Source organism: Canis lupus, chromosome 14 (assembly GCF_011100685.1).
Source record: "Canis lupus familiaris isolate Mischka breed German Shepherd chromosome 14, alternate assembly UU_Cfam_GSD_1.0, whole genome shotgun sequence".
NCBI classification, from domain to species: domain Eukaryota; kingdom Metazoa; phylum Chordata; class Mammalia; order Carnivora; family Canidae; genus Canis; species Canis lupus.
In genome coordinates, this window is record NC_049235.1 from 58265263 (window position 1) to 58292799 (window position 27537).

A 27537-nucleotide genomic window follows, 5' to 3' on the forward strand; every position below is an offset into this window, starting at 1 on the left:
ATAGTTTTTATTTGCATTTCTTGTATTGTTCTTTATTTTACATGCATCTCTAGTCTACAAAATATAGATGACTTTTATCTTGTGGGGCAAATTGAAATTATTTTCTATTAATAGTTAATATATTTCCTTCATATTTATTTGCATTATGAATATGTTTTGTCTTCATTCTCTTTAAATATTTAAAAAAAAAGAAAAAAAAGAAAAAAATATATAAATTTTTTTTAAGATTTTATTTATTTATTTATTTATTTATTTATTTATTTATTTATTTATTTTAGTAAACTCTATGCCCAAGGTAGGGCTTGAGCGTATGTTCCCAAGATCAAGAGTTGCATGCTCTACCGATGAAGGTCAAGGCACCCCTCTATCAAAATATTTTATAATGTGTATTTTGTTAGGTATGCTATGTTTATTAATTGATGAGATATGTATTTTTTTGCTCTTAAAAATAATTTAGGAAGGTTTATGTTTTTGTTCTGGTGAAATTTGCATACTTACACTATTTAATATACTTGATCTCCTTTCTCTTATTTTATTACTTACTATTTGGTTACATTATTTGTACTTTGACACAATATATAACATTTCCACGTTAATATAACGCCATCATCCTCACCTTTGCTTTGTATATACATTCATTTAGTTTTAAATCAGTTATTGTACTGAAGTTTTCCCACTCATCGTTTGGCTAAATGAAGCTTATTATATAGTATAGGGGCTGGCAAACTACATCTTATGGACCAGACATGGCCCACTATCTTTTTTTTTAATGAATAAAATTGTATTGGAACAGTGTCATATCCACTTGTTTACATATTTGTCTATATCTCCTTTCACACTAAAGTGCAAACGTTGAGGAGTTGAAACAGAGATCATACAGCTGACAAAGTGAAAATTATTTCCTGTCTGGCTATTAATGGAAAAAGTCTGCTACCCTTTGGTGAGGTAAATTTCTCAAGAAAGGCTGATGGGTGCAGAAATCTCTAAGTTCTTATATGCTGAAAGCTGATTTAATATAGCCTTGATATATTAATTGGAGTTTGGATTGACTACTAAATGATTGATTTGCACTGTCTTTAATTTATTTTTCTTTTTTTCTTTCTTTCTTTTTTTTTTTTCCTATGCTATTCCATTTTCTCCTTACATTGATCATGGCCTTAAATTTATTAATTAAGGGTATTGCACATGGATTCAAAATGCTGCATTATTTTATATGTCAAAAAGTGTTTAATCATTCCCTGCTCTATAACTGGCAGAAATGCTATAATCACACATGTGTCAAAACAAAATTCATAGGGTACAAAATACAGTACTTCTATAAAGGTATTAAAAGGTCCTGCAAAGTGCAAATCTAACTACCAGAAAGTGATTTTCCTTATTTTTGGAAGTAATGAATCAGCCTTATTAATTCCATTTGTCATGCAGGTATTATTTAAATATATTAAAGCAATTTTAGACCTGTCATTTATGTAATTACATCATTTTTCTATCCCCTGATTATCCATTCAATATCTTGCTTATTCAAAAATAGTTCTGCTTGCTAGCTGTCTGTCCAAATCTGCAACCCTACTCTCCTCAACACACTCCAGGGTCTTTTCTTCCTCCTTCCATTGGTTCTATCAGAGATAGACATCCTCTATCTATCCGGATAGACATCCTCACTTATGTCTCTTTCTCAATCATTTTTTTCTTCAAATGTAATACCTTTTCCATTCCTCTACTCCATATTATGTAACTAAATTTCATTGAAAGCTATCTTTGTGTCCTGTTTCAGCTAAATATTGTAAGGGAGGCCAGGATAGAAGAGGGATCTATGAGAGATGACAGGATATGTGAGTATTGTTTCTGACAATCTATAATATACCTTATGTATAAATAATTATAAAAATACCATATAGAGAAAAATAAATTTTAAATAAGGACATATCTGAAGTTTCCCAAAACTTTAAATATGGGTCAAAAAACATAACCAAAGGTGGCATGAGTAAGAGCAATATAAAATTCCATGTATTCTACAGACTTTTAACTACGGAGAACAAAGTGAGGGTTGCTGGAGGGAAAGTGAGCAAGGGGATGGGCTAAATGGGTGATGGGAATTAAGGAGGGCATTTGTCGTGATGAGCTCTGAGTGTTGTATTAAGTGATGGATTGCTAAACTCTGAAACTAATATTACACCGTATGTTAACTAGTTGGAATTTAAATAAAAACTTGAAAAAAAGATAAATTTCATGTATTCCAAAGCTAGAGGAAAAAAAATAAAAGTAAAAACATCATCAATTTTCCCATAATTCACTTCCAAGTAAGTTTTTAACAAAAGATGGGTTGTATTCATAATCAAGAAAACTGCTGCTAATCAATTGTGATTAGGTTATTATACTCTTAGTTAATGCAGTGAAACTTGAATTAGAAACAAATAATGGGACAATCAATGTAGAAGAGCAACATTTCCTTATCTATGTCCACTTAATAAATCACAATTAATGGACTTGAGGATAATTTACTATTTTAGGCCACCAAGCAAAATTTCATAAGCCACTGTACCCCATTCTATGGTTCTACCTGCATGGTTGTGACCCCTGTTATGTTTATGTTATCCTCTTTCCTACATATACTCTTACACCAATGATGAAACGATCTTGAAACAGCACACATAAAGAACAAAACAAAGCCTCCCAAACATCAACAGTGTGCTGACTACTTCTCTAATTTTTATATTTCTCTCAACTTCCAAATGAGCATTGACCAGTAGGGATGAGATTAAAACCCGAGACAAAATCAATGCACACTCTATCTCATGATAAGAGGAAGAGTTATTTGATACAACACTTTGGTTATAGCAGCGCATACCAAATTTTGTTTTCTGTCACAATGATGTATAAGTCTTTGTTTTCTCAAATTGCATCCTTATAACTTTGGTAATATGTAGCATGGTGACTATAGTTAATAGTGTATTGCATATCTGAAAGTTCCTAAAAGAGTAAATCTTAAAAGTTCTCATCACGAGAAGAAAAAGTTGTAACTATGTACAATGATGAACATTAACTAGATGAATTGTGGTGATCATTTTGCAAAATATGCAAATACTGAATCATTATGTTGTATACCTGAAACCACTATACTGGTATATATCTATTATACCTTAATAAAAATAAACAATTTTTGAGAGGGGAAATACAATTATTGTAAAAATACAGTTTGATTTACCCATCAAAAACCAAAGCAAACACAGAGGCTCAGTCATTTGAGCATCTGCCCTCAGCTCAGGTCATGATCTTATGAGATTGAAGGCTGCATCAGGGTCCCTGCACATTTGATGGGGAGTATGCTTCTCTCTCTCTCTTGCTCCTTCTCTCTCTCCAAAATAAATAAATAATCTTAATAAAAAGTGTGTGGGTATGTATACACAAATTAAATTACTGTACAAAATTAGTGGTAATATATGTTGGAGTTTAAAATTTATGTTGTACTAAACTACATAGAAATGATGAAAAGTTGAAAGGGGTAAATGAATTTAAAGTATTTCAGAGTTCAACTGCACTGTAGAACTGATAAAATGAATGATTTCCATTGACTACAATATTCAAGAATGGTTTGGGACTATCAATGAGGGAGCATTTTTGCCCCCAAGGGATATTTGGCAATCTGATAATTTTAGTTTGGATGTCACCACTGGGGAGAGGAGTGCGACAGACATCTAGTGATTAGAATCCAGGGATGCTGCTAAACATTCTACAAAACACAAGAGAATCTCCTCAACAAGGAATTATTCATACTAAAATATCAACAATGCCAAGATGAAAAGGTGCTCTAGGGTAACCACTAAATTATAATAATTCATAAGTAACAAATGGACTGGTAGAAAAATATGGTAATAAAATATGTAATTAAAAATATATGATAAGATTGGGCTCCTGAGTGGCTCAGTTGGTTGAGCATCCAACTATTGGTTCTGGCTCAGGTCATGAGATCAGAGTTGTAAGATTAAGCCCTGCATGTAACTTTGTGCTGGGCATGGAGCCTACTTGGGATTCTCTCTCTCCCTCTCCTTCTGCCCCTTCTCTCTCTCTCTCTCTCTCTCTCACTCTCTCTCCCCCCTTCCCCCAAAATTATATATATGTAATTTATATACATATATATTTTTATATATGTATATATATATCATTTATATATGTATTATATACATAATACATATATGTGACAAGACAAAAAGAGAAACATAAAACAGATGGGTTTAAAAAGAGAAAAAAGTAGGAAAATGATAGATATTAACACAGCTATGTCAGTAATTAAAATATATGAAGACTGACTACTCCAAATGAAAAGACTAAGATTTGAAACTGGGAAACCAAAAATAAATATACATATAATGCAAGGCACACTCACAATATGAACACAGGAAAGATGATCACAAATGGATAAAAAAAAGACCATAATGCAAGTATTGACCAAAGGATATCTTTATTAGTTAGACAAATGTAGACACATGTAAATTTTAAGTCAAGACACTATAATAGATAAAAATAGACATTTCATAATAAGATAGCCAAAATTCACCAAAAAGATAATCACAGTCTTAAATCTATATGTTCATAACCAGTAGCTTCAAAATATATGAATAGTAGAACTAAACTTAGGAGAACTGAGAGGAAAAATAAAGTAAGGTACAATAGTAGTATGAGGTATTAATGCACCTATCTCAACAGAAACAACAACAAAGAGTAAGTTCTAAGAAGATCCGATTAACACAATTGATAAACTTGACCCAACTTATAGAAAATTGCATTCAATGATTACAGAATTCAAATTTTTTCAAGTTCATAAAAATTGTTTACCAAAGTCAACAGCATGCTGGCTAATAAAGAAAGTCTCAAAGAATGTAAAAGATTTGCTATCATTCATAAGTTGTTCTTCGGCCAGAAATAGACATAGTAAATATACATAAAATAAACCTGCTATTTAATGGACAATATTATATAAATATATAAAATATATTCATATAGTTCAAAGATCAAATAAGAACTTACGATGGAAATTATTTCTTGAATACTTTAATTATTTTATACATATTAAATGTATAGCCTCTGTAGTCATAGTAATGCTCTGGTCCTTGATCTGTGTTTTTATTAAATGGGTACATCAGTTTGTGCTTATATTTATGATCTGTGCATTTCTCTGTGTATATATTTAAATAAGAAATTACTAAACTAATAAATGTAGCCACAAAGTCAATTACTTTTTCCAGTTTATAATCATATAAGTTTATGAGAAAAAAAGCTCTAAAATTAACCTGATCTTACTCCATTTAGTCCATTTTCATTTAATGTAATTGTATTTGGGTCTATAGGCACTATCTTATTCTTGGTATTGTTGTTGTTTGTTTTTCCCACCTGTCTATGGCTATTTCTTTCCTAATACCTTCTTTTGGAGTATTTAATTTATTATTATTATTATTATTATTATTATTATTATTTACTATTTATTTAGTGACTGTCCTAAAAAATAAAAAGTTTCCTTCATTTATTATAATTCAGTGTAAGTTAATAACTCTGCCTCTTGACAGATACTATTTTGGGTTTTACATAATTTACTTATATTTATTTACTGGTGATTGTATTGTTTTGCGGTATATTTGTTCCTAATTTAGTTAAGGCTCCAGATGACATTATTCTTGTTTTTTTTTAATTCAATACTGATTTGATATACTTATGTTTCTATTCTTATATAGCTTTTTATTTCTTGCATTTCTGTTTCCAAATGGGATCAATTTCTTATGCACCAAGAAATCACTATGATAGTTTTTAATGCAGCAGAAAGTTGGCAGTGAATTATCTGCTATTCTAGAAGTGCTTATATTTTACTTCCATGTATTTACAACTTTACTGTAACTTATAAGTAAGGTTGATGTAAAACAACCATGCACATATTTAAATTATACACTTTAATGAGCTTTGTTATGCATATATACTCCCATGGAACCATTACGACCATCATGATAACAAATATTTGTATCACCTCCAAAGTTACCTTGCATTCAATTATGTCAGTTTTTCTTCCACTCTAGTCTCATGCAACCGCTGACTTCCTTTTCGTCACTATAGATTGGTTTGTGTTATCTAGAATTTTATATAAATGGAATCATTCATTATGTACGATTTTGACATATCTTTCACAACCATTTCTACTACGATATAGCTCCAAAAAGAACAGCGGTTTTTGTCTGTTTTCTCCTTCCATTAATGTATTACAGCAACTAGGTGATTACCTGGCACAAAAATTACAACTTCAATATGTATTATTGAATGACGGGTTGTGTGAATCATGACCAGTTCCCGTGTGAGACTGGATGAGATCTTGGACTCAGTAACACAGGGCTCTAGGAAGACATGGCCAACTACATGCTCTTAGCAAATGAAAGGAGACCTAGTTTTTTTTTTTTTTTTTTTTTCTGTAAATTGATATTGGTTTGGTTTACATCTAACATACAATTGTTTGAAGTTATTAAATAGAAAATTGGAAGGATATGTTGACACCAGAACAATAAAGCTCCTCTCATATTCTCCAAGGTAAGAGTAGTTGTCTTAAATATTTATGAGGTACCCTCATACTGAGGAGGAAATGGAGATTTTTGGCTTCTCACTTTTTCCTTAAATACAAACATCTGCATGAACACCTACATGGAGAATGTTCTTTCTTTTGTAAGTCAAGAAAATAATATATCATTCTCTGAAAACAGCATGCTAGTTTGAAACTATACATATGCATTTTCTTTGTTCACAGTACTGTCTTTTTTCAAGATTTCAATTCTCATTTCTCAAAATTCAAATTATTTTTTCTTCATGAATGTTATTCTGATGGTCAAAAAAAGTTGATTTCTTCCATTCTCATAATTTGTACATGCTGATATTATTTTATTTAGATTATTTGTTTATATGTTCAACTCAACTACTATTGCTTGGTTTCTTTAGAGAGGAACTTGATCTTATTCATCTTTAGATCTCCAGCATCTAACATTACCTGACATATATTAAGTTTTCAAAAATGTTTTGGAGAGAATAGTGTGCTTAATCAGGATGGATGTTTTTCTTTTAGACGTTTTGTGGTTTTGAATCATAGTCCACAAATTTCAAGTGTGCTCTCCTTTGTCTTTAATAACATTGCGGAATAATATCATTCAACCCCAGTCATTCAGACGTCTAACTAATGACCATATAGCGGGGACAAACTGTCATTTATAATATATGGCTGGTTACCAACAAAACTCTCACCTCTAGGCCACATGGTGCCTCTGGTCCTGGCAGTTCTGTATCATCCTTTTTATTATTATTATTATTTTCTTAAGTAATCTGTACACCTAGTGTGGGGCTTGAACTCACACCCCAGAGATCAGGAGTCACATGCTCTACTAAAAGCCAGCCACACATCACTGAATCATTTTTACTGTGCTTATGACATGAAGTGTTCTTCAGCAAGGCCAGGAAACATGCAGCCATATTCATCTCAGCACCTGCCTCCTCTCTGTGCCACAAGGGAGCAATATGAGGATCCTAAGAGCTTTCTGCACCATACAATCAAGACGAAAGGACAGGGCTCTTTTTAGGGTTATTTCAGTCAATGGAGTGTGCAGCTCTTTTTTTTTTTTTTTTTTTTAAAGATGTTATTTATTTATGTGGGAGAGAGCACATGAGCATGCATGATGGGGCAGAGGGGTAGAGGCAGAGGGAGAGGGAAACAGACTCCTACTGAGCGAGGAGCCGGACACCAGCTTGATCCCAGGACCTTAAGAACATAACCTGAGTCTAAGTTGGATACTTAACAAACTGAGCCACCCAGTCACTCCTGAGTATGCGACTCTTGACCCTCAGGGTTGTGAATTCTAGCTCCACACTGGATATAAAGGTTACTTAAAAATAAAATCTTAAAAAAAAAAAAGACTAAAGACATAAGCGGAAAACATGCCCATCTTCTTAATGCTGCTTTTAAAATATTCATTATTCTCCTCTTGGAATAACACATTTTTTTTTAATTTTTATTTATTTATGATAGTCACAGAGAGAGAGAGGCAGAGACATAGGCAGAGGGAGAAGCAGGCTCCATGCACCGAGAGCCCGATGTGGGATTCGATCCCGGGTCTCCAGGATCGCGCCCTGGGCCAAAGGCAGGCGCTAAACCGCTGCACCACCCAGGGATCCCGGAATAACACATTTTTTAAAAGATTTTATTTATTTATTCATGAGAGACATAGGCAAAGGGAGAAGCAGGCTCCATGCAGGGAGGCTGATGGGGGACTCGATTCTGGGAGTCCAGGATCACACCCTGGGCTGAAGGCAGACACTCAACCACTGAGCTACCCAGGCATCCCAGAATAATACATTTAAAAAAAAAATTGTTTATCTTTTATAATATAAGAATAACAGTAATTAAGATAGAATAATTCTTTATGCAATGAAAATTCATTACGGAGGGAAGACAGACAATTATTTCCTATAAATGTGATAAGTATTATCATCTGATAGAGAGTTAAAGTTATCTGCATTAGGTAACCAATCCACCCAGATGGGAGAGATCACAAAGAATATTTTGGAGGTGGCAATGTCTAATTTGAGATATAAAGGACACAAAGGAAATGAGTAAAAGTCAATTGTAATGTTACATCAAGTTTCAAGAAAAAAAAAGCAAGTAAAGTTGCCCGTGTAAGAATACAAAATGCACTAGGAAAGGACTGAGAACAGAGCCTAGATGTGAATGTTTGAAACTTAGCCTAGTAGCAATTGGAAGACAGTACAAAGTCTTAAGATGGCTTAAGGTTTGCACTTTAGAAATACCACTCCAGGGGATCCCCGGATGGCTCAGTGGTTTAGTGCCTGCCTTCAACCCAGAGTGTGGTCCTGGAGTCCCAGGATTGAGTCCCATGTCAGGCTCCCTGCATGGAGCCTGCTTCTCCCTCTGCCTATGTCTCTGCCTCTGTGTGTGTGGGTGTGTGTGTGTGTCTCATGAATAAGTAAATTTTAAAAATATTTTAAAAAGAAGAAAGAAAGAAAGAAGGAAGAAAGAAGAAAGAAAGAAAGAAAGAAAGAAAGAAAGAAAGAAAGAGAAGAAAGAAAGAGATACCGAAGACATAAAGAAGAAAGACATAAATCACAAGACAAGAAGAAGAAAAGAAAGAAGAAATAAAGAAGAAAGTAAATAAAGAAAGAAGAAAGAAGAAAGAACAGACAGAAGAAAGAACGAAGAAACCACTCCATTTGAAGGCAACAGTTAGGAGGCTCTTAGTCATAAGATCATCAGTTATGATAACTAGAGTGGCTATTGTGAAAAGTAAAGAGATTTAAGGACAAAAAAGAAAATTAGAAAATAGGACAAAAAAGAAAATTAGAAATTAGGATCAGTAGTATCTGTCTATTGATTATGCAGAATGAGAATGAGGTTGAATAAATAGGAGAATACATGATAGTGGCCTAAGTCCTAGCATGGACGTTTGTTACTTTGGTTGAGAAGCCATATAGGAGAAGCAAGTTGATAAGCTTGGATTTGGATGAAGTTGCTGTGATGCAATTAGGAGGAGATACACAGTCGTAGTTAGTTATATGAGAGGCAGATCTAGTTGGTAGATATACATTTGGACATTACCAGGCATATAGAGTAAGGGAAACCAGTGGATGAAGTGCTTGAGATGCCTAGAGAGTATAGAAAGTGAGAATATTTGAAGACACAAGGTAGGAACAACATCTACGGTATGTCAAAGACGTGAAGCACACAGGTTCATGCAGGAGTGCAAGCTAGTGAAGAGTAAGGAAGATCTAGTGAGCGTAGCGGTGTGAGAGACAGACAGTGCTTTCAGAATGTGAGAGTGGTCAAAAATGTGTAGCCATATGGTCCTATAACCGAATCACGCCAACAAATCCATTCATGTTTTTCAAGAAAATGAAACTTCTATCAAGCATTGACCTAAGATTCTTTATCATCTCGGTATTTTCCAAACTGCTCAACACAATTCTGAGAAAAGAAATCGATTCTTATGTACACATATTTTTATTCAAGAGGATAGTCTAGTTTGCAAACAAACAAACAAGCACAGATTGATTTTCCCCCGCAAATGCTTAACTACAGGAAAAAAAAAAAAATCAAGCTGATCTCTAATATTTTGTAGCAGAATGAGAGGAGGCAGATTTATATTTATGTTCTCTACACTTTTCATTGCTTTCACCGATTCTTTTTTTTCTTTCCTTCTTTTCCCATTTTTCCCCCTCTCTGTGAGTTGAAATTCAATTTAAAGCAAAGTAAGGATGAATGAAGCATTGGACCCAGCGAATACACCACCAACATACTCAGGGTTTTCAGTGACCAATTTTTCACACTGTTGAAGGGAATGAAATATTAGTATTCATCTCACATTGGAAGTAAGCCGAAAAGGCACAGTTACACTTTTCAGTCTGCTTGTTTTTTATTTGAAGTGCAAACTCACAAACTGTAGTTACAGAGAGGAATACAAAATGCACAGAACAGAAACTGGATTGTTTCTTATGTTAAATGCAAGATCTGTGCATTAAGCTTCTACCTAAAAGATTTTACTTGGATTTCAGAATGCCATCCATTTTAATTGGTTGATTGATATTCATAAAAGGTATTGGTGTCCTAAATAGATACTTATATGGTGGGAAGAGGGGCAAGGGAGTGTTTCTGCCTCGGTTCATACATCAATCTTTGGTACAAAAACAAGCTAAACATAACATTAGCCTTAGCTTCTGAGCCCTGGAAGAGCTTAGCTGAAATAAATTAGGAAAGAAAACCTAAAGGAAACATTTCGGACTGTACTCTGCAACCCCAAATATCTATCTTCTACCCAATTCTTCTATAAACAAGTGGGAAAGCATGTTCTAGCCCAATTATTATGCAGCTGATCAACTAATGTGATAACAAATACTAATGGAAAAAAACAAAGCAAAACACCTCTCTCCTCAGTTTTATCTACACATACAAACTGAGCAAAATAAAGTGGCGTTTCTTTCCTTTGCCCATCGTATGCCCCATTACATTAAAAAAAGCAAAAACAAAACCAGACTTTGAATATGTCCACTTGAAATGTGCTTTCTGCTTTTTAAAAAGGATTTTAAATAATCTTTTCAAAAAAGCATAAACATTTCATGATCAAAAGGACACTTTGCCAAAGTGTGCAGTTTGAAATAGTGTCTTTTTAATCAAAAGCCTGAAAGAAACCCATCAATTCTCTGATTGTGCAATTGAGTGACTCAATTCAAATTTAAATTGTACACAAGGAATCAAACAAATACCGATTTTCTATAATATATGTATGGCATTGGGCCAGGTAGTGGGGAGGTATTAAATAAGACAAAGAATTAGTCCTGCCCTCAGGAGGCTTATAGTCTAATAGGAGAGAGAGATTTTAAAATACAACTGACTTGAAAAGCACAGAAAGTGAAACAGAAGGCATAACAACGCTGCACTGATCAACAGAGCCTCTGCCTTCATTTCAGACGGACAATGCTCACATTTCTTGTTTGTAGGATCTGACAGGACTAATACACAAAGATCCTTTGCTTTATTTCCAATATAAGAACCAAAAGCAAATGGTGGATATAAAAGTTTCAGTGTTATTTCTGAAGATGTTGACACTGGAAGGATAATTTGATGTAAGAGCCAAATGGATCCAATAGCCCCTACCCTTAAATCTCATCAAGATCCAAGGGATGGCTCACTTCAGGAATAGCTGGGCTCTGCAGAGCAAGCACTGCAGCCCAGATCATTGCCTCACTCTGCATGAAGATGATGAAGGAGGGAAAGACAGATAATCACCCGTCTTTAGTACACTCAACTAGCAAACATTCTTTACCAACTGAGTCATTTTTTTCCCCAGTAAATGGTTAAAAAAGAAACAGCAGGACACACAATAGAATTAATGGGGAAAAGTCCACTTTGAGAAAACAGGAGGAGGTGCTAAGCATTGTCCTGAAAATCTCTCCTAAAAATTGAAATTTAGGGGTGCCTACCTGGCTCAGTTGGTGGAGCATGTGGCTCTTGATCTCGAGGTCATGAGTTCAAGACCCACATTGGATACAGAGATTACTTAAAAAAATGAAATTCAAAAAAATGGAAATTTAACAGTAAGCCCATACTCTTCCTTCATGGAATTACTCACATAAAACTGACCACTATTCCCTTATGGAAACTCCTTGGACCATTTGTAGTCAGACTTTACCCCCCCAAAAGTTCTAATCTACCTTATATTTAATGCTCCATTTTGCCCTCATCAGAAATTATGCAATGAAAATAAATAAAAATAGCAAGATACTTCATAAAATTCAAAGCAGATACTTGAAATATGAATGTAAGTTGTATCCCATTGTGGTATATTGTGGGAAAAATGAAAAATCTAATATTAAATTTTCAAAGAAATTGAAGTCCAGAGTTAAAGTCTAAAATTCCCCTGTGAATTAAAATATGAAGACATTCACTCTATGACTTCTGTTCCAATGAGCGTATTCTTGACGATAGTTTAGTTTATTGTTGGCAGAGAGCAGCACTAACAAAAAAAACTATTTACTCTTCCAGGAGAAAATTTATGCACCGAAGAAGGTCAAAATACTAAGTGGCTCAGGCTACTTACTCTTAGTCCCGCCTTTCATTTCACTCAAAAGCTGAATCATTTAAGCAGAGCAATGCTTTCGCTGAGGAAGTCTCCACTTGAACTCCCTTTGGAGCTTTCTGTTCATGGTTGCAGTGAGGAATCAGTGACTATTCCCCAAATGGAATTTCCACAATCTCAGGGTAGAGTCCAGACTCTTAGACTCAAGGCCCATGACTCTTAGATCACAACACTATTGATAGCCCACGTCCAACCTGAGAGGCATTATGCTCCCCTCCTGAAATTCATGTGGGGAAACCCTCGCCCTCAGTGGCACTGTTCTTGGAGACAGGGCATTAACAAGGTAATTGGGATTATATGAGGTCATAAAGGTGAGGCCCTAATCCAGTGTGACTGGTGTCCTTGGAAGAAGAAAGACACCAGGATGTGTGCACAGAGAACAAGCTTTGTGAGAACATGGCGAGAAGGCGGCCAACTGCGAGACAAGGAGAGAGAGGCTCCAGGAGAAACCAAACCTACCGACATCTTGGTTGTGGGCTTCCAGATTCCAAAACTGTGAGAAAATAAATTTCTTTTTTTTTTAAAAGCCATCCAGTCTGTGGTATATTGTTATGGCAGACTTAGAAAACCAATAAAATAAATACTTGGCTGTTGCATAGAAAATTATTACCCTGCATGAAATATCAGAATCAGTAAGTCCTTCCAGACACCAGATGCGTGGAGGGCAAGTTTTCAAGGACCTGGATCAAATGTAAAGTCTTGTGATTTTTTAAAATTATTATTATTAATCTTTAATTGATGTAAAACCTATTATGTGTGAAAGGCATTTATCTTAAATATTTAGGTTGAAGACTGGCAGACCTATGTACCCATGGAAGCAGTACCTATATCTTCAAGCTTTAGAGTATATTCGTGAACAGAGAAAAACACTTTCTTACTCTCTTGAAGTCACTTCTTTACACCCTCTAGATAACAACAACTGATTTTTCTTATCAACAAAGATTCCTGTTCTCGAACCCCATAGAAATGAAAGCATACAGGATGTTACTTCTCATATCTGAAATTTTTGGCTCAACATTATATTTCATGATTCATTCTGATTGCGTAGCAGCAGTTTATTCTTTATCATCACACACTAATATTCCCACAGTAGAATGTGCCAAATTGCTTACCTGTTCTTCTGTGGCGTCCTTCCGTGCTTTTTCCGGTTGTCCTGAGGTAAATTCATTTGATCACCATTCTTCTCCTTTTAATTTCTGTGATTTTTTTTAAAGGAATTTTGTGTGCGTGCTTATGAACGATACTGGTTTGTCGTATTGGTTTTCTTGTAATGTCCTTTATAGGTTTTGATATTGAGGTATAGTGGTCTCTTAAGGTAGTCTAAAATTATATATTTTCTATAGATTTCATGAAAAATATGTAAGATTGATACGGGAGAGCTTGGTTCCTGTCTCATGGAATCAAACAATGAATCTCGCAGGACAAAGAACGAGTAAAGCAATAGAAGTTTATTAAGCAAAGGTATAGAGAAAGCTCTCAGAAGTGAGAGGGTTGCCACTGAGGGCTTGTAGGGTTGGTCTTTTATTGAGAACTGACCAGGGACCTTGTGGCCTTGAGATTCTTGTGCTGCCTTGGTTTGAGTAAGGACTGGTGATAACATCATCAGTGGCTTACTCCTTCTTTGGGGTCTGGTTATTCTTTGTAGGTCACAGATGACTGTCCTAAAAAAAGACACCCTCCCCACCCACACCCAGGGCAGGTGGTCTGGCTTGTTCCCTTATCTCTGGTTTCCTAACACCTCACCATTTTGGGATTTCTGTGAACCTGATGACACAGCCCCCTATCTAGCTCTCTCTACCTTAGCCCTGCCTGTCCCTTACTCAAGATTGTATAAGATTGGTATTAGTGCTTCTGGTGAAACCGTCTGGGTTCATTTATTTACGGGGAGTTTAAGTATGACAAACCTAATTTCTGAATAGATATAGGGGTGTTCAGATCTATTTCTTCTTGTATCAATTTTGGTAAGTTGTTTTACAAAGCATTTTTCCATTTCTTCCAATTTATCAAAGATATTGGCATCACCAGGGGTGCCTGACTGCTCAGTCGGTGGGGCATGTGACTCTTGATTTTGGAGTTGTGAGTTCAAACCCCACATTAGGTGTAGAGATTACTTAAAAATAAAGTTAATGAATTGATTACTTTTAAAAAGATATTGGCATCATATTGTCATTGTATCACCTCATTATCCTTTTTAAAAAAAAATTATTTATTTATTTATTTATTTATTTATTTATTTATTTATTTGAGAGAGAGAGAGTACAAGTAGGGGAAGGGGCAGAAGGAGAGGGTAAGGGAGAAACAGACTTCCTGCCGAGCAGGGAACCCAATGCAGGACTCCATCCCAGGACCCTGGAATCATGACCTGAGGCAAAGGCAGATAACCAACTGAGCCACCCAGGTGCCCTTCAACTAATTATTCTTTATTATCTGTAATTTTCTTTCTTCTTTTCCCAGTTATTGGGAAAATAAGCCAAGTTATTGTTTTCCCAACAATTATCCTAAAAATTTATACAGTTTACTAATCTGCTCAAAGAGCCCTTGAATAGAAAGATTGGACTTGGAATCATTATGGGATAATAAGTGTATGGGCCACTGGTAGCCCAAGAAAGAGCTATTGTCTTGAGAAACTGCATTCTTTCTGAAAGAAGGAAAAATTGCATATGCTGTGGATGACTTAGGCCTATTGACAAAGCAAATTTTTTTCTACAGTATGCTTCTAGGTCAGAAAATGGACAGGAATTTTGTCCACTTAATTATAATATATTTAATTTTTTATTGAAATATTCATAATATTCATTATATTAATTTCCAGTGCACAACATAATGGCTTTATAAATATATATTACAAAATGATCACCATGATAATTCCAGTGATCTGTCACCAGACATAGTTACAGAATTTTTTTTCTTGTGATGAGAACTTTGCAGATTTACTGTAAACAACTTTCAAATATGCAATACTATATTATTCACTGCAGTGTCTACACCCTATATTGAATCCCCATGACTTATTTATCTTATGACTGGAAGTTTGTACCTGTTGACTCTCTTCCCCCATTTTGTTCATCCCCCAGTCCCCACCTCTGGCAACCACCAATCTGTTCTCTGTATCTATGAGCTTGTGTATTCGTTTGGTTGGTTGGTAGGTTTTTATTTCGTTTTGTATTTCACATATAAGTGAGACCGCATGGCATTTGTCTTTCCTTGACTTGTTTCCCTTAGCATAATGCCCTTAACATCTACCCTTACAGCTGCAAATGGCAAAATATCGTTCCCTTTTATAGCTGAATAATATTCCAATAGCAGCTGCTGTAAGTAATGCTGCAGTGAGCATGGGGGTGCATGTATCTTTTTGAGTTAGCATTTTCACTTTCTTTGGATCAATACTCAGAAGTAGAATTGATAGATCAAATAGTAGTTCTATTTATAATGTTAAAGGGAACCTTTATAATGTTTTCCCTAGGGGCTGCACCAATTTACATTCCCAACAGTACATGAGACATTCTTTCCTCCACATCCCCAATCCTTGCCATTGGTTGTTATTTATTAGTTAGTTTGTTTATTATTTATTTATTTATTTATTTGGAGAAAGAGAGAAAGAGAGCGCATGCACATGCACTCATGTGTGAGCATGAGAAGGGGCAGAGGGAGAAATAGAGAATTTTAAACAGCTTCAATGCCTAGTGTGGAGCCCAGCATGAGGCTGGATCTCAGAACACTGAGGTCATGACTGGAGCTGAAATCAAGAGTTGGACACAATCAACTGATTGTGAAGGCCCCCTAACCAATGGTTGTTATTTCTTATATTTTTGCCAATACCACTGTATTATTATTTTTTTTCTGTCTAGTGGTTACATTCTGTAAGTACTATATATCTTTACTGCTCTATAACATATAAATATATCTGTTGTTTTTAAGATTTCACTTATATATGCAGCAAATCCTCTAAAACCCTACTGGATCTCATGGTCCTTCAAGGTCCGTCCCACAGTAAACAGCTTTTACTGCGTGTGTGTTTTTTTTTTATTTTTTGTAAACTTTTAAAATATGAAGTGGGGGCACCTACCCAGCGTAGTCGGTACAGCATGCAACTCTTGATCTCAGGGTCATGAGTTCAAGCCCCACATTGAGCATGGAACCTACTTCAAAATATATGTAATAAAATAAATAAAATAAATAAAATAAATAAAATAAAATAAAATAAAATAAAATAAAATAAAATAAAATAAAATAAAATAAAAAAATAGAATAAAAAGTAGATTACATTAGCCCCAGTGGCATTCTCAGTTTTTTTATATTGGTTCACTAATTATAGCATAAGGTTAAAAACACTTAGCTATGTGGAAATGGGCTCATGTCTTCACAAAGCTATTTCTTCTTTTGAGGTAGATACAATACAGATTGTTTTTTTTCTTCTTCTTCTTAATGGAAGTGTAGTTGACACACCATTTTATTGCATTATATTCAGGTGCACAACTTAGTAATACAATGTCTATACCTTATGCTGTGCTCACCATAGCATAGCTACTGTTTGTCACCATCCAATGTTATTACAGTACCATTGATTTATTTCCTATGCCATACCGTTCATCCCCATGATTTATTCATTCCATAACTGGATGCCTGTACCTTCCACTTCTTTTCACCCATTTTGCTTATCCCCGACCTCCCTCCCCTCTGGCAACTACCAATTTGTTCTCTGTATTTATAAGTCAGATTCTGCTTTTGTTTGTTCAGTTGCTTTGTTTTTTAGATTCCACATATAAGTGAAATCATATGGTATTTGTCTTTCCCTGTCTGATTTATTTCACTTAGCATAATACCCTCTGGGGTCCATCCCTGTTGTTGCAAATGGCAAGATCTCATTCTTATTTAATAAAAATACTACAGAGGAAGGTGGCGTGACTTGGGCACAGATTTCTCTTAAACATTGAATATTTCACATTCTGATTTTGTTGAAATCATGTAAGTTTTATTTTTCCAGGAAAGGGGCACATAAAGCTTGGTAACTTAACAGTCACACTATTTTAATTTTTTTTTATGTTTTATTTGTTTCCTATGAGGAAGAAAATATTATTGATTATAAAATAGATATTAGGAGACTTTAGGCCTTAAAAAGTAGGACTAAGAGTCTTATGGAGCAAATATATATAACAAAAAGACATGGAACCCCAAATGCTCAAACCACATTTTGAGTATTGCAGATAACAGACTCCTATTGTTGCAAAGTGACTATATTGGGTTTTTATCAAGTACAACTACTAGGTCATAGCTGTCAGATGAATAGTCTCTAATTGTTGGCAATGATGGGCCACCACTCAAAGGTCTAGCTACCAGATTAAAACAAAAGAGCATGTTTCATCAGATTGAATTCTAACCTGTATCTAAATATTGATTATCAAGCAAGCATAAAAACAATTATTTAAAGTGTTCTATAATCTGGACAAAGTGCTATCTGCCTGTTTGTTTTGTTTTGTTTTGTTTTGTTTTGTTTACTTTTCAGACCACATTTTCCCATGAATTATTTATTTGATGTAAGCCAGTCCATATGCTGGAGGCAGGTTTAGGTAACCCAGGTAACGTCATGGACTTCAGTCAACCAGAATCATAATCTTCCGATTCAAAATGACCCAGAAACTTTAAGAAACAAGTGTATTGTGTTATAACTAAGATTATATACTACATACTTTTTGAGATTTTTATAACCTTTTTTTTTCATGGTAAAGACTATTTTAAAGGTACATTAGAAAATCCACACCCTTGAATTACACTTAGGTAAAGCATACACATACAAACAAACAAATCTTGTAATTTCCATTATTCTAATCAAAAAATTGCTAATGCTGATCAGATATAAAGAGAAATGAAGCACTTTTGGAAACCACTTATGCAGTCTGAGCTTTCTAATTAGAATGTTAGCTATGTACCTCTCAGGTACAAATTTCTGGTAAAGGAAACTGAGTAATCTTAAACAAGATATGCAATTTAAATTAACTAATGAGTACATAATACCACATGCCAACACTGAAGTAATTTAAAATGCATTGCATATCTCAAAAAATCTACCACTCAGGACTACAATTTTTCAGTCCATATAGACTTATTGAAAAAATAACTCTTGTCGCATAACTTATGAAAGAATGATGCTGGAAAGACAATCATTTCAAGTACCATATTTGGAATATATCATGAGTGAAATGCATGGACCTTTACAACTTTCTAATATTCCAAAGAGATCACAGAAACCTAAACCGTACTTTAGGCAATATGTTGAATCTTAAAATTCTTGCAGCTTCCACCTATTTTTTTTTTCCCAGAGATTGCACCATTTAACTTGAAATGCATTGAAAGCAGTAACTCATGAATGGAGGAAACTTGACAAGAATGACTAAATTATCCTTATTATTCAATTCGAGGACAGAAAGAAGCAATTGGAAATTTTATAACTATCAAAATTGACATGAGGAAATACCCACAAGCCATGATTAGCCTGAGACTGGTCTGGATTAGGTAAGGACAACCAATCTATTTTGAATGCTCTATTACTCAGCATAAAGGACACAGAAATGTACCCAATCTAGGAGGTTTTATACAAGCCTTCATTCATATGAAGAATTTAATGTTAGATTTTTTTAATCCCCCCCAATCTTACTAAACAGGGAAAATAGACCAATAAAAATCTTCTTAGTGAAATTCATTTAATTTGGCACAAGTTTGCTTGAAGGAAAAAATATAGCAAATACTATCGATTTAAACTTCTTATCCACTTAATTTGCCTTATTAAGATGTAACTTAAATTATTCATGGACTAGTTAAACATTAATAAGGATTTTCTTCTTTTTCCTTTCTTCCAGAAAGAAAAGTGATGATACAGGATGCAATAACAAACTGTTAATGAGTTTCCAGAGTGACAAACTAAATGCTGACTAAATACACAGGTTAATATAAACATCCATACATTTCATAGGTTATAAAAAAGCACAGTAGAATGCTAATAAAGAGCTATAAAAGGTCTTCAGATACTTTTTTTTTTTTTTTTTTTAAGAGAGGGAGAGAGTGGGAGGAGGGGCAGAGGAAGAGAGAAAATCTTAAGCACATTCCATACTCATCGCAGAGCCTGATGCGGGGCTCAATCTCACGACCTGAGCTGAAATCGAGAATTGGTTGCTTAACTGAGTGAGCCACCCAGGCGCCCTCAGATACATTTTTCGACACATATTATCTCTGACTTTTACCCCAAAGTGGGCTTTGAAATTGTAATGAGTGAGGGACAGGCGGCGCTAGGTAGGGATGAGTCTGGGACAAAGGGAGCTAGGCAGGGCTAGGTAGGGGGCCACGGAAGTGCTCACAAAAGTCCCCAAAATGCTGAGGTATAAGGAAACCAGAGATAAGGGAACAAGCCAGACCACCTGCCCTAAGGTAACCAACAAAATCATGACTCTAAAAAGGAAGTAAGCCATTAAAGATGTTCTCACCAGTCCTTACTCAATGGTGATGTCAATGGAGATGTTAAAAGGATTTAGGTTCCCTGATTGGCTTCCAATAAAAGACCAACCCTACAAGCCCTCAGTGGCAACCCTGTGGGGACTCCTCTCACTCCTGAGAGCTACATCTGTATCTCTGCTTAATAAGCTTCTTTTGCTTTACCCACTCTCCTTTGTCCGCAAGATTCATTCTTTGACTCCATGAGACAAGAACCAAGCTCCCCCGTATCAAGTTTCCATTTTTCTTTGTGTGTTTTTTTATTATTATTATTTTAAACGGTCCAATATCTGCCTTAGTTCCTTTAATGATCTTTAATTGAAAATAAGTTCCTTAAGAATCAATTAGGGGAGGGGCTCCTGGCTGGTTCAGTCAGCAGACCTTGGGACTCTTGCTCTTGGTGTTGTAAGTTTGTGAGTGTGAGCCCCATGTTGGGAGTAGAGTTTACTTTAAAAAAAATTTTTTTAAAGGAAAATCAAGTAGGGGATGAGCCATGAATACCTCAGGAGACAGCAGATTCATAACTCATAATATACCACTTGAGTTGACTAAATCCACAACTTCAAACCTGCCACTTTGTGTGAGTGATACTGGAGAGTGTGGTGCTTGTCTCCCAGAGTCGAAGAACGAATCCCGCGGACACAGGAGAGTGAGCCAAGGGATAGAAGTTTACTAAGCAAAGTTACAGAGAAAGCTCTCAGGAGTGAGTCGTGTCCCCCCAGGGCTGCCACCAAGGGCTTGCAGGGTTGGTCTCCTACTGGAAGCCAGCCAGGGAACCCAAATCCTTCTCACATCTCCATTGACATCACCGTTGAGCAAGGACTGGTGAGAACATCTTAGTGGCTTATCCTTCTTTGGGGTCTGGTTATTCTCTGTTGGTCCCAGAGGACTGTCCTAAAAAGACACCCTCTCTGCCCACACCCAGGGCAGCTGGTCTGGCTGTTCCCTTCTCTCTGGTCTCCTTACACATCGACATTTTGGGGACTTTTGTGAGCCTGCTTCCGTGGCCCCCTACGTATCTCTCCCTCCCTAGCCCTGTTTGTTCCTAACTCATGAGGACACGAAATGCTTGAGGGGTCTTTATGTCCTGTACTAAGCCATTAATCAATGACTTAGAAATGATCCAGCACAAAAGTGTCATTTGGATCTATTTATCATAAAACACGAATATAAAAATTAGAGGCAGTCTAGCTCTTCAGTGAAGACAGATCCATCCCAGCCTCGCATACTGTTATCAATTATAGTAAGTGCAATCTAGAATGCTAAATCCATATGTCCTACGTGAAGGCTAAGGTAAAATAACGAATTTTCAGAAAACTTTAACGAAAATAATGTGGGAGAGGAAGACCTTACTCTGTCCCACGGCCCTTCTACCTGGATTTAGTATCAAAATAATGTGAGAACAATAGCCAAACTGTGGGAGGAGCCTCAGTGTCTATCAACAGATGAATGGATAAAGAAGATGTGGTCTCTGTACACAATGGAATATTCCTCAGCCATTAGAAACGACAAATACCCACCATTTGCTTCAACGTGGATGGAACTGGAGGGTATGATGCTGAGTGAAGTAAGTCAATCAGAGAAGGACAAACATCATATGGTCTCATTCATATGGGGAATATAAAAAATAGTGATAGGGAATAAGAGGGAAAGGAAAAAAATGAGTGGGAAATATCAGAAAGGGAGACAGATCATGAGAGACTCCTAACTCTGGAAAACGAACTAGGGGTGGTGGAAGGGGAGGAGGGCGGGGGGTGGGGGTGACTGGGTGACGGGCACTGAGGGGGGCACTTGACAGGATGAGCACTGGGTGTCACTCTGTATGTTGGCAAATTGAACACCAATAAAAAATAAATTTATTATAAAAAAACTCTAAAATTGAATGACAAAGAAAATTTAAAAAAAAATGTAAGGGTCAGATGTAATGACAATAATAATAATAATAATAATAATAATAATAATAATAAATATAGTTCCATGGGAAAGAAACAAAATAATGTGAGAGATTGATAGGAGAGAATATAAATTAAAACACATACCGGGAATCCGCATAGACAGGGAATTCCAAAGACAATTTGGCGACAGGAAGCGTAGAAGAGCTAAGGAAAAGGGTAGGGCCTCAGGACACACAAGGGAGGAAACTCATTAGCAAGGAGGTGAAAGGAGATGTTTGGAAAAACGAGATTGTTCTGTTGTGCAAATGAGTTCCTTTGGTTGGGGGGGGGCTCCCCTAGCACTTCTCTCCCTGTTGTAGGCTCTCCTTTCCAATGTAAATTGAGGCAGTTCTGAGGGAGGCTGAGAGCCTTTCCCACACGTGCTGGGGTTTTATTACTTTTAACTCCAAATCTTTCATGCCAAACAGGTACACTCCGGGATGTCCTATCCTGTGGTCCTTCAATCACTGTATGAAGTAACCGTATTCAAATGGTGTGGAAAAGAGGCAGCTTCGCTCCTGTCCCTCTGGCACATTCTTCAGAAATTCAGAAAATATCTACTGCCTTCGGACCATTGAAAATCTGCACCGTATTTTCATAATTTTGAAGGATTTCTCATTTTTATTTGATACTTTTCCTTTCCTACTTTTATCCCATCTTAAAATTAGCCTTTGAAACTTTTTGAGCACGAACAGTAATAGCACAGGGAAATCAGGCCATCGAGGGCTCTGCCTCTCATTTTTATGTAACTGAAGCAAATTCCAGGTAGCCCAGGAGCCGATGGAAAGTAATCAAGCTTCAGTCTCCATCTCTCTGAGGCTCAAAGCAAATGTTAAGAAAGCAGATCAAAACTAAACACAAGCAAACAACAAACACTTAGGGGATCTGCGTGGGGGCGTTGAGGGTCAGCTGTTATGGCCCTAAATTTCAAGTGAAATTGGATAAATGAGTGTGATAAAGGAAAAAATGTCTTCTACGAATTGTCATATGTAAACAATCTGGAGCTTATCATATTTCCTGGGACGTCAGGGTGGAATGGGAAGCCTCGGGCCCCTTCCTCCCCTCCCACACCCACGGAGATATTCATTTAACAGCAATACATAGGCCAGTTCTCTTTGTGACGAATCCAGAAAACAATTAGGTGGCTCTGCGCCCCAGCTGAGCACAAAGGCGTCCATCAGGGAGGTGGTAGTGATGAGGGAGCAGGGGGCAAGCGGGGACACAGTACAAGCGACACCTTGCAGTCCACCTCCTACCCTGGGGGCTGGGGGTTGGTTGTGTGACATTCCTGGGAAGCTCCCAATTGGCTTCATGGCCTTCCTGCGGGGAGAAACCACAGTCACTTGGCCTTGGCAAGACCTACAGAATCTCATAGGTCCTTGTCAGCATAGGACAGTCCTTTGGGACCCGTCCCTCCTCTTGACCTCCCCCAGCTCCAGTCACCCTGGCAGCCCTTCCTGCCCACGCGTCCTGTCCCTGTGCTTTAAGAAAACCAGAGGTGTCACAAGACTTCCTTCTTGGTCGTTGGCCCGGAGCTCACCCCACCAGACCTCACCTGTACTCCAAAGCTCCATCAGGAGGAACAGTTGTGGCATCCCTTAGGGTCCCTGTCCCTGGCTGCACCTTGCATGACACCTGGGGAGGAGACTCCCAGCCCCCAGCTCCTCTCTGAGAAGGAAAAGAGGAAACTGAGGCATGGGTGTGCTGTGAAGACCTGCAGAGGGCCTGCCCAGGGCCTGGGGCTGTTTGTGTCTCATCTGACGCAGTTCATGGGCCGGAAAGGTGCCAGGTTGGGAGCTTCGAAGGTGAAGGTGTGGCTGAGCGCCCAGTCCTGTCCCTCAGGGTCCCGCGGGGGGGCGACTGGGACGGCTAGAGAGAGGCCCACGGCCAGGCCTGGCCCCAGGAGCGCACTTGGAGCATCCTAGCCTGCGACTGGGGCTCCAGTGTCCCCGCCTCCGGGCCCTGACAGGCCCCGCAGACGCCCAGGCCCCAGAGCCAGCAGCACCCAGTGTGGGGGGCCGTTGGCAGGGCGGCCGACACCTCCACTCGACCTCCAGCTCTAAGTGTCCCCGAGGCGGCCTGTGGGAGCCCGAGGGAACCCACAGCCGTGCAGGGCGCTGCAGGCCTACTGACGAAGGCCCTCAGAGCACTAAAGCAGTATTTACCCGAGCGAGGCTGTTGTACACCAGGACGCTACCTGAAATCACCGTGAAACCCCTGAGAAATTAACAAAAATACTTAGTTTAAAAAAAAGGGGGGGGGATGACAATGATCCCCGCAGAACGCCCGCCTAACGCAGAGCGGACACTGTTGGAGGAACAGGGAAAAGGTTCGGAGAGATGGAGAAATGAATATTTAAGAGGCAACACGTCAGAGGTGACTTTTACTTTATCAGGAATTACATTAAATGAAAATGGTTTAAGTGCTCTATTCAGGAGTTAGAGATTAGCAAAATGGATAAAATAAAATCTGTAGGTCTATTTCTATATGTTTATGTATAAAAGAGAAAAAAGAAAGTGAAATATGGGCCCTAAGGCCTCGGCACTGATGAGTCAAGATACCTATACGTGCTTTTCCCAAAATTCCAGAGCGTATTTTGTTTGTTTGGTTTTTTTTAAGATTTTATTTATTTATTCATGAGAGACCCAGAGAGAGGCAGAGACACAGGCAGAGGGAGGAGCAGGCTCCCTAAGGGGAGCAGGACTCGATCCAGGACCCAGGGGTCAGGCCCTGGGCTGAAGGTGGTGCTAAACCGCTGAGCCCCCAGGGCGTCCCTCTCTCTTTAATGAATTTACTAAAGATTCTCTCTTAGGCCACTTGGCTGGCTCAGTCAGTGAGACCATGAGACTCCTGATCTTAGGGTTGTGGGTTCAAGCCCCATGTTAGGCACAGAGATAACTTTAAAAAGACATGTTCTCAGTAGACTGTGCATACAAGGACACTTTATGTATTTTTCCTTCAAAATTACTCAACTACTGGGGCGCTTGGGTGGCACAGCTGGTTGAACACCCAACTCGAGGTTTTAGCTCTACTGGCCATTTTGGGGACGGGGAATAGAATCCGTGGCCAGCTCTGCACCCAGGGTGAGTCTCCTTAAGTCTGTCTCTTAGGGCACCTGGGTGGCTCAGCCGTGGAGCATCTGCCTTCCACCCAGGGTGTGACCCCGGGGTCCCAGGATCGAGTCCCACGTTGGGCTCCCTGCATGGAGCCTGCTTCTCCCTCTGCCTGTGTCTCTGCCTCTCTCTGTGTCTCTTGTGAATAAATAAATAAAATCTTCAAAAAAAAAAAAAAAGTCTCTCTCTTCCTCTGCCCGTCCCATGTTCACGTGCATGCTGGTTCTCTCAATTTCTCTAAAATAAATAAATAAATCTTAAAAAATATTACTCAACTGCTCTCTCTACTTAATATTTCCTGCTCCTAATTTCAATCTCAGAGGGGTGCTGTAGGTTTTCTGATTATCATTACGTATTGAAAACTTTCTTTTTAAAGCTTCACTAAAATGATATTATGTTAATTTTTCTTTGCAAAAATAAGAGAGTTTCCATATGCTGATCATCCTGCATTCTCAAATGTCAACATCATACCTTAACATGATGTAATCGGCAAAATCAGGAAATTGATACTAATAAATACTATTAATATAAGTATGGGCTTCAAAAAAATTTACCAAGAGGGAGTAAGAAAAGAAGAAGGAAACAAAATGGAATGAAGGAAAACTAAGAAGGAAGAAGGGCAGGAAGAAGGAGGAAAGGGAAGGAGTGCAGAGAAGGGAGGGGGCAGGAGCGAGCATCTGTGCTATTTCCTAGTATATGTATATTCCTAAGAGATGTATTTTCTTCTCCAAGGCCAACCTCTTATAATTAATTGTCTCTAGTCCTCTTTCCCAATTTTCAATTTTTTTTTTTTTTTCAAAACAGAGCTACTCCTTACCAAATCAATTGATTGTTCATTACACGAATGTCTTCTGGGAGACTGTGAATAATGAAGAAATTCACAAACAGGGTCTTTTGTCTACTAAAATAGTCATCCACTACACAGTTGCATGTATTCTCCTGTGAGCACTTTTTAAGTTTATAGATGGAGATGTTTTAGTTCTATAAATTTGTTTAGGTTTGAAATATTTTATAACCAGAGTAAAGTTAATTAAAACTTCCAAACATAACATTTCATCTGCACTGGAAAAGTTTTCAAACTGAGAATGGAAAGGAAAGCTATTCTTTAAAAAAAAATAATAAAAATAAAATAAAAAATTATTTATTTATTTTAGAGAGAGAGAGAGCAAGCAGGGGTGGGGCCGGGGTGGGGTAGAGGAAGAGGATCCCAAGCAGACTCCCCACCAAGTGCAGAGCCCCACCTGGGACTCAATCTCACAACCTTGAGATCCTAACCTGACCCAAAACAAAGAGGCAGCTATTTAGCCAATTTTGTCACCCCAATGCTCCAAGGAAATCTGTTCTTGAATTATCTTTCTTCATTAGGACTTTTGCACAGTATTTGTTGTTGTTGTTGTTGTTGTTTTGGTATAATTTCATAATTATTAGATGATTCTGATGTGAGACAATAGACCTGCTTCTTAGGGAAGAAACATGCACCATGCACGAAGACCAAGAATCCTGAGGAAGTGTATGTATGAGGCACCTTTAATTTTCAAATGTTATATTTATATCAGATATCACAAGAATAATATCAGATGGCGAGACCTTTATAAAGCACAAAACCTTTTGGTTAATAAAATGAATCAAACTAAATGGTGCTTTTTGACCTTTACCACAATTTGGAGAACATTAATGCTTGTGGCTGATAACAAGTCAATCATTTATATAATGATATCCATTAGACCTCATGGGTATCAGAGGCATTATTCATGTCTATTAATCAACGGCTTTGGCTAAGCCGAGCTAATTTCTTTCCCCTGTGCCACTGGTATCATTAGTAACATATTACTCCCATCACTCAAAATGTTTCATGATGAACCCCTGCCATTGTTTGATATGTGTTACCTCGTTGGCATTATTAAAAGGTGCCGTTTTAATATTTATATATGCAACCTAATTGTTTTTCTACCGAGAGCATTAGGAAAATAAATCTGTCATATAAATGTGTGAAGTGACAAATAATTCACAAATGTTTTACAGGAATCAATTAGCTTGATTACTCTGAGGACAATATGTGACTTGGGAGTGTTTAACAAGGCTTATACTTGTGGCTGCTGGACCAAGGCGAGTTTTGCCCTGATCCACATTAGAATTAACTTTGTCCTTCCGTGACTATCAACAGAAAGTGACTGAAAGCTACCGCTCCGGATATTCAGCATATGTCCCACGCTGCTTTCTAATTGCCGAATATAGGCTCCATAGAGGAATGGAAAAGGAAGTTGAATAACGGTGACCTCCGTAAACACAAATAAGAAGTGATGAATCATCTACCTTTAATGAAAAATAAAAATATGCGATACTTAA

At 37.2% G+C, this 27537-nt stretch overlaps 1 long non-coding RNA gene across 1 annotated transcript; it reads left to right on the forward strand.

Annotated features, from left to right (window-relative positions):
• The first annotated feature begins 13015 nt into the window (after positions 1-13015).
• On the forward strand, positions 13016-22929 carry LOC111098707. Its single transcript, XR_005369257.1, has 4 exons — positions 13016-13157; positions 18980-19172; positions 19517-19600; positions 22507-22929. It is a non-coding gene; the product is annotated as an uncharacterized LOC111098707 (long non-coding RNA).
• The last annotated feature ends 4608 nt before the right edge of the window (positions 22930-27537 follow it).